Here is a 9,203-nt window from a genome sequence, read left to right on the forward strand (position 1 = left end):
AAAAGAACAAGTTTGGAGTCATTATGTATATCTGTTTTTGCGTATAAAAAATGTTGTGCCCCCCTCAAATTCTAAAATTATGGATCCACCCCTGAACGTATGCAACCTTCCAATCAAGTGTATGCTAAATCAAACGTTTTCTTGATTTAGGCAATATAGAATTAAATTAATATGATCACCATTCGGTTGTATTCGTGCTATTGTCTTTATAAACGATCAAAGGCCCCAATATTCCCTAATTAATTCAATGTTATATTGGTCTTATCAAAAGCTGACGACACGTGATTCAAGACAACTTTCGACGACTTCATGGTTGTCAATTTGGCAAGAACTCACTGATTACCACCAAATTCGTCAGCTAAATTCAGCAAAATCTAGCAAGAACACCTGGAATTCGAATTCAAACTAAAACGATTAAATGCTGTACCCGTGTACAGTTTTGAAAGTTGATGACTTGTGCTTCGTAGTATTTTTCTGACGGCTTTAGGGTTGACCAGGGGGTTGACGGTTGTTGATTTGGCAAGCAGTCAATGATTATCACTAAATTGGACTGCTAAATTCAGCCAATTCATCCTTGATATCTCAAGAGGTTGACCAAGGTTATTGTGATGAAAATAGTAAGCTACCATTTTGACCTTCAGTTTTCTTAATACCCGAGTACGCTACGTGGGTTGCATATGGGTTTTATAAGAAGAAAACATAACAACCGCTGTATTCTATATGCAAGAAAAAGTTCCGCTTTTTACAGATCATTAATCTCAAAAGTAATACTACTGAAAGTAATTTCTAAAATACTACTAGATCCGTAGATGTCTGACTCTGTCAACCAGGGGGGTGTGGGTTCGAATCCCAGTTAATATTTTATTTGTGTTATGATTGTATAATGAATTATTTTAAAAATGAAGATGACATTAAATGATATATAAAATCTGTACACACAAAAAGGTTCATACTGGGCCCCAAGTATGAACTAATTATGCACTGTATTTAAGTGAATTCCGTTTTAACATGTGGGGCTACGAATCAAATATGGATATTGTGGTTCGGACGAAATAGAAGCAAAATATCGAATTATCTACTTATTTTGTTTTGAAGCCTAGATTATTTCCAGCTAAAATTTCTCGCAGTTTGATGACCATATCGCCCATTCAAACTACCCTATAACCTCTTGTCTATAACTACATAATTATGTAGGTCTATGTCAAATTTATTGAAATGTCAGCATAAGAAAAATAGATGTGAATTGTAATCAATACATTGGCAGCTTCAAATAAAATACGTCTATAGAAGGGGTGTCTGCCATATCAAGTATTAACCTTCGATATATAGCTTAGTAAGTCACAAGAACTTGAATTTACGGTAACCATGGCAACAACCTCAAGATTCCGTCAGAGGAAAACTTCGGATATTTCATTATATCCATGAGTTTTGATAACGTATGTAATTGGGATCGGGGAGAAAGACACGGGGGAAGAGGTGGGGTTGTTCGCTTGTTTAGTCTTGCATTACATTAGAAAATGGAAACGGATTATTAGAATATAAAAAAAAAATCTCATGGTAATCGACAAAGTAACAGTTTTTAAATAGAGTTATTACACCATTATAAATGTTTTTTATTACATTATAAATGAGAAGGAGGAGAAGAAGAAGAAGAAGGAGGAGAATAAGGAGAAGAAAAGAAGAAGAAAAGTGAGAAAAAGGAAGAATATAAAATAGACCGGGAAAATGGAAAAGGAGATGGTAGAATAGGATGGAGCAAGATGACACGACAAGAGGCCAACTAGTCATAACATAGCTTATGCCTCGGATTTCTATTTTCATCCTGAAACTTGATGTCTCGTAACTCCTCAGAGATCTGAAGATTTCAACGGCTTTTCGGTTTATTTTCTACCTTCCTCTCTTCTCCATCACGCCCCTCCCCTTCTCCCTCTCTTTGCTTTTAAAGGGAAATCTTCTCATCCTCTTTATTTCCCCCACCTTTCCTCGTCTGCTCTGACGGCTTCAGCCAGGTGCGGTCCGCCATGAACGCCAGATCATTTTGAACGTTGAAGTATTTCGTTTTGCATAGTGCTGTTAACTTTATAATCCAAGACTCAGAGTTCATGAAGAAAAGGGTAGATTTGAGTGAATATCATCTTCCTAAAAAATGTTTGATTCTCTCAAGTATTATCAAGAAATCTTTGGTGTGAATCTTTAGTGCACGATACATATCGATGGAAGACATAATTTCACTCTGTGTTTTTAGCTTGAGGCGATATTTTAGAAGGGGTGTTATGGTGTCTGTTTGAGTGACACAACAGTAATAGAGAGCATATTTGGGGCTAATTATTTAAATCACGTTTGGGAGTAAAAATCAAGGTTTCCCCATTCCATCCATCCACTCCCCCATCTCTCTCTACTTCTCTCTCGTCACCCAGTAATCGTTTGCCGTATCCCTTAGAAAATGAAGGGTTTTTTCTGTAATCAGACCCATCGAATTATTACAGCAGGACTAGGATATGAATATGACCTTGATCATGACCTTGTAATAATTGAATGCATCCTCGAAGGCGTGGTAAATGGAGACGGTTGTCAGGCGAGGTGAGGCGATCCGCATCCCGCTACAGTGATGGTCGAGTGAAGTATCAATCACAGGAAAACTTGACCATGGTCAGAGAGAGCATGGACATGGAGAGAGAAAGAGGAATATAGACAGAGGAAGAGAAAGGGAGAAAGAGAGAGAGAGAGAGGGAGGGAGGGAGGGAGGGAGGGAGGGAGGGAGGGAGGGAGGGAGGGAGGGAGGGAGGGAGGGAGGGAGGGAGGGAGGGAGGGAGGGAGGGAGGGAGGGAGGGGAAAGGGTGGGGTGGGGTGGGGAGAGAATGGGTAAGACATATAAGAGAGAAATATATTTTTTTCTTAAATCCCTCTGGCGTCCCTCCCCCGAATTGGACGATCCCCAATAAAAGCCTAATTTATAAACACGAGGAAGCACTGCCGCATTTGAATTCGTGTAAACTTTTCTTTTTGTCTCTCATGTTTGTTCGGTTTTTTTTCTAATGATTCTGTCTGTTAATAATAATCTTGGATTAACCCTGACCCGCCTTTCTCATCGCCATGCACCTTCTGATCACGACATTGTGTGCCGTAAATTATGCTTGCGGTAGATACACGTGCATCGTGACCAATGATCACGTCATCGTGTTCTCCCGTGATCATTGATCACTGCTACAGTGTGCATTGATTAGCTGGTCTTACTCATCGGCCCCACCTTAATTGCTTAGTCTTTCGGACTGTCTCGCCCAACAAAAGTATGCTCATCATAATTCGATCCGACAAGACAGGTTACTGATCTCCCATAATTTTCTAGATCAAGTGCAGCCATTAAAGCTGACCAGTGTTGATACTTATTCATTAATTAAGTTAAAATGATAAAAAATATAGGTTTTAAATCATCAGTCTTGTATTTAAGTCCTAAAGATCTTCTCACATTCCACCCTGTGGCATAGGGCCTTATGAAGCGACCTTGTTTTTTTAATCTATACGAGAGATCCCAAGCGAGAGAGTGAAACAATCGATAAGAGTTAAACAAAATATATTTGTTTATAACTCTGGATGTGAAAATCAAAATCGGTCAGTTAATACAAGAATATTCAATAAAAATTGCGATAGTGAAAATACATTCTTTAATGCATGATATAGCCATACTGAGAAAAAATACTTTGCAAAGCACAGAAAACAATGCTACATTTATGCTAATGAAACTGACTCTAAACCGACGCTATTTGAAAATAACGCAAAAGCTTTGATCGGTCTTGATCTATTTTGTTTTAGTGGAACTGTATCATTGATGACGTCGGATCAGAACTTTATACCACACTATAACTTTGATTGAAAAATCGCATTTATCGCGTTTAAGCAAATTAATGATCTCCATATTGCGGACAAATGGATAACTTGTATAGGGCCTAATTGTTGAGGGAGAAAATGAATTCATGACGGCCATATTTTGGCCATGAGTAAATTAGATTACAGGGGAGCCCCCGGCGAACGAACAGGTCCATTAATGCCTCGGTAAATTGAATGGGGTTTATTATCTGTGTGAGTCATTCCCCCAGGGTTTAATTGGAAACAGTCATTTCATCGAAAACAGAGATAAAGATGGATATTAACAATTAATCAGGAAATCCATAACATTAACAATTATTCACACTTAATAATTAAACAAGATCATGTTTATAGTCCTTTTTTATTATTTGGGTATATGTTTCTATAGCAACCGTTATCTACCAGTACTGATTCACATATCTAAAAAGGCAGCAATATTGACCACAATGAAATATAAGGGGAAAAAAAGGGAAAAACAAAACTTTTTTTTTTCGTTTGTATGCCTCCATCAAATACTTTACACGATGGTTTGTTCATGAAATGAGTTATTATTGAAGAAAGTGTCTTTCGAGGCCATGGCCCTTGGAGGTAGGGGTGCAGGAACACCCACCGATATTTGTCTAGGGGTGCTGCGTCTGTCATACTCCATAATCAGTATACCCCCATAAAAGAAATCAGGTTGGTACGCTAAAATGCAGATTTTTTTAAGCTTGCTAGTCATTTTTTTCTTCCGACCAAAAACACCTTCATTTCGGAGCAAACCGTTTTTTGTTGGCTTGCTTTTTTTTCAACACCCCCCTCTTCAAAAATCGCACCCAGGTCCTTGTTCAAGGCATTTCGTAGACAATCACCTTTCGTGAAATTTTTAATGAGCAACCAGAAGAATGTAAAATAATCTAGGTTTACCAAACAAAATGGTAATTTACTGTATTTCAAAGTATCATTAGTTGGAATTATGGTTGAAATTCACATTGTATTTTCAGGTACACTGTAAGAAAATTTCTACTTAACAAAAAAACAAAAATTCCTGCAGCAGAGTCTCGAGAACACCTGTCATCTTACTGCACTTTGTAATCTTGCATGCATTTACGTAAATTACACAAAATTGGTATTTGGTGTATGAAACCTAACAAATTTATTGTAATAAAACTGTTTTATCCCCCTTTTTTTAAACAGACCCGTTCTGTAAAATTGTAGAAAAATTGTTAAACAAAATATTTCCTATTATAACAATTTACAGAATGATTTGGTTATTTCTTTCTGTAAAATCTGTTTTTGAATTTTCTTCTGTATAGCCTTCTGTTTTTTCTAACAGTGTACGTTTTTCTCTTCATTTCCTCATACTTATACAGGACATCGTCAGTGCACAAAAAAAGGAAGATAACACAAATAAAAGAATAAATACAATAAAAACACGGTTGCATTTTCATTCGTCCTTATATTCCTGGATTCTCGTGACTATTACCATTCTTAGAAATGCATCTCTCAGAAATGCATTTGAGCACTTAGGAGTTGTTCGAATGGTCAGATGATCATTAGTAATGGAGTGAGTCTTGTTGATGGTGCTTCGACAAGTTTACACCCTTTTATGGATTTAAATCCTTAAAATATAAACAGTGATTCAGGAAGCAGGATGTTCCACCCCAAAGCAAAATTTTTTTTTTTTGAAGAGACATCACGCCAACATAACGTTAAAAATATCATCAAAGCCGGACAAAGTGATGGCATTTAAAAGTGTTGCTTGATTTAACCAAAGCGTTATATGTATAGTCCCGGTCGCTATACTAATGAGGGAAACCCGATGAAATCACCTACTATTTATATGTAGTTTATCATATGAAATATGAAAAATCTTTAGTTTTTAAATAATGATACCATGCATTTTTTTATTCGGCCCTGATCATGTGGTATGGACAATGTTGCAACTTTAATATTGTGATCCATAAACGGAGATTGTAACATATTTATTCAGGATAAAGATACATCATGATCAGCCGAGGCTGTTTTACGTCAAGGTCCTGACATACACACAAAATATATACAATGTACACAATTATTTAAAATAGGAGTAACGACTACAATGGCTCACAATATACAAGTTCATAAACGGTCTGACCTAGAAGGAGAACAGGATAAATGAAAGAAGAAAGACGAGAGAGGAAAGTAAGAGAAAGAGGGGGGGGGGGGGAGAGAGAGGAGGGAGAAAAAATAAAAGAAGGTCGGTCAATTAGAGAACAATACATATCGTGTCATTAAACGACAGCTTTAAAATAATGGCATTTATACATACGTTTAAAAACTTCAAGAGAATTTGCATTTTGAATATCAGATATTGTCAGAGATGCTGTCATATCACGCTTTTTGTCAAATCGGCAAAGATTGAAACATAATACATTTCCTTTAATGAAATACGAAAGAAAATAGTGAGTGCGTGACACCATTTCCTTTGCATACCGAAAAATCATTTTTTTTTAGTTGGTCATGCCCTTACCAGTGAGGTATGATCTCTGCAACACTACTTTCGGGGGACTTACCCCATGATTTATGATTACCAAAACTTAAGAGAGGTTTTAAGTTGTTCATGAGATGACATGACACACCCATCCAGGTCAGCTGAGGTCAAAACTTCCTTCCGGTATCTCGAGTTCATATTCAGTTTATTTCACGAGATACATGTAAGTGTTCTACAATATTTCCCATTGCTCTCTAACCTCATTTGCCACAAATAAATATGTTTGAGATGGACTCGAGTCCCAAAGTAGATGGGGGGGGGGGGGGGTTCATGCTTACTTTTGTATTGTATTTTCTGTTGGAAATGAATACACACGAATTCGAAAGGTGTAGATTCTTTTTAAAGGTTTCAATTATTTTGCACACTAAGTGACCAGGACCTGTCTCATTCTATACCAGCCTTTCTTTCTATCGTATTTCTTCCCCTTTTCACTACTTAAAACAAACACTTATGGTGCCCACCCCCCCCCCCCCTGTTGCTCCGGGGTATTTCAAAAGCATATTCTTTTTATTTCATCATGGTGTCTGGCATGGTTGAATCGATGGAGAAATGTGATTGCTCCATCGTAATTGATTGATCGATTTTTCGGGAATGTAAAATCATCATTTATTCTTCATTTTCTATCCTTTATTTTATTCATTCATTCATTGATTTTTTTCATTCAACTATAAGCTCGTTTGTTGATTGATTGATTAGGTCATTCATTCAATCTTTCATTCAGTACTTCATTCTTTTATCAATTCATTTGTCAATTCATTTGTTCTATGTATTGTATTTATTACTCATGAATTCATGTTGATGGGATTGAATTATGCAGATCATCGTGGTCATGACTTTGGTTTGAATCAGTATTCATCATAATTTACCAAGAGAATGCCCCCCCCCCCGAGATGTGCATGACAGTCATGTGCAGACCATACCGAAACATGTGATCTTTCTTTTACGGAAATTGTTTTACATTAATCAACTACACGATCAATATTACATAACCCTGAAAACGTAACATTGGTATAGGAGCAAGTGACAGTGTTCGCATGTCTTTAACGGTAATTTTGATTAATGAATTCATCCTGCTTGGAGAGATATTGCAATTGATACAATTGCACTTTATGGACAAGGCGGTGATTCCATATAGGCGGAGATTTCGTGATATATTTTTGTTGTTAATCTAGGGGGGGGGGGTGGCGGAAGGGGGTTGGGGTCGCTGCCAATGAAATGTAGGCCTACGTCGTGTAGTCCCACACGATGACTCTTTTATGAAGAAAAACAAACGCATTGAAAATGAAAGAAGAAGAGGAGGAAGAAGAAGAAGAAAAAAAAGAAAAAGAAGATAGGAGGAAAAGAAGAAGAAGAAGAAGAAAGAAGGAAACAAAAAGGAAAAGACGAAGGAGAAGAAGAAAGAGAAGAAAAAGGATAGTGAGTGAATGTTTCTTCTGCAAAGAGTTCACAGTGTCGTATTAGTGCATTGCAAAATTGCATTTTTCATATTAATATTATTCTCTTTTACAATCTATCATTAAAATTCCTGTAACATGAATGATAAGCCCCCTGAAGACTCTGAATGAGTAGAGAAGAGCTAATTCGGTACATTAAATTCAAATTGGCAGAGTCATAGACCAGGTGTGAAGGTATCTGAAGAAAGACATTCCATGTATACAACATGTGATGATCAAGCCCTACTTATCAACAGATTGCCGCTTTCCTGATCTAAAAGTGTTTCAGAAATAATCCATGAAAATTGAATAATGTAGGTTATTTGATTACTCAATAAGCTTAAGACAAGGAAGTCCCTATTTGAAAGGCAACTAAAATACTCACGCCTCCCGACTCTCTATCAACATTCTCCCCCTCCCTCCCCGTCTATCTTTATATTTTCCTTTTCTCCTTGTCTGTATTATCTCATCGTCTTTTAAAATCTCTTTTCTCTCTTTTCACTATATCTTTCAACATTTATATTTATCTTTCTCTTCCTTCGCTCTCTCTCACCTTGTTTCTTATGTTTCTCCGTGTGGCTACCCCCCCCCCTCTTATTACTGTCATTTACACACACTTAAAATGTTGGGCAACATACTGTCCACTGTGTTGGGGAATGTATGTTGGTAAAATATATATATATATATATATAATATTCTCGGCAATTATTATCCAAACGAGCAAATTTATTAGCCAATCATTAGTTTTTATTACGCAATTTGGACAGATTTTAACTAATAGTTGTGTGGACAGTATGTTGCCCAGTGATAGTTAAAAATTGGGCCCTCCCCCCCCAACCGTTTTAAGAGCACATCCTTCAACTACTTCAAATAATCCCCCCCCCCTCTCATTCTCTCTCCCTCTCCTTATCAATAATGTGTTGTATGTTCCTTTATTCTTTCTATTTTCATTATATCCTTCAACTTTTTTAAACGTACCATTCTCTTTTTCTTTCTCTCCCTCTCTTTGTTCTTGTTTTCCTGTTTTTCTCCCGTCCCATATCGTCTCTTTCTCGCAATCATCTTCCTCGCTTGAAAACGTCTTAAAATCGGGCTCAAGCTTTTTGTGCTATTTACAAGGAAAACTTGCCCGTCATGTTTGGAAGTCATATCCGCTTAATTCTTCGCTGAAACATAACGGATCATGTCTAATTTGATGATAATCCCTAAACTTCCTAACTCAAAATACGGAGATACAATCATGTGAAGGCCTGGCGCGATGGGAACTTTATATTTTTTTGCTCAAATTCACTTTGTTTCAAACTTGCAATAAAGCAATATAAATAGGCTTTAAATTCGACGAAATTCCTTTAAAAGATAAATCCATGCTTTTTTTTTTTTTTGCAGGAGCTTGA

Source organism: Lytechinus pictus, chromosome 13, assembly GCF_037042905.1.
Source record: "Lytechinus pictus isolate F3 Inbred chromosome 13, Lp3.0, whole genome shotgun sequence".
In the NCBI taxonomy this organism is placed as follows: domain Eukaryota; kingdom Metazoa; phylum Echinodermata; class Echinoidea; order Temnopleuroida; family Toxopneustidae; genus Lytechinus; species Lytechinus pictus.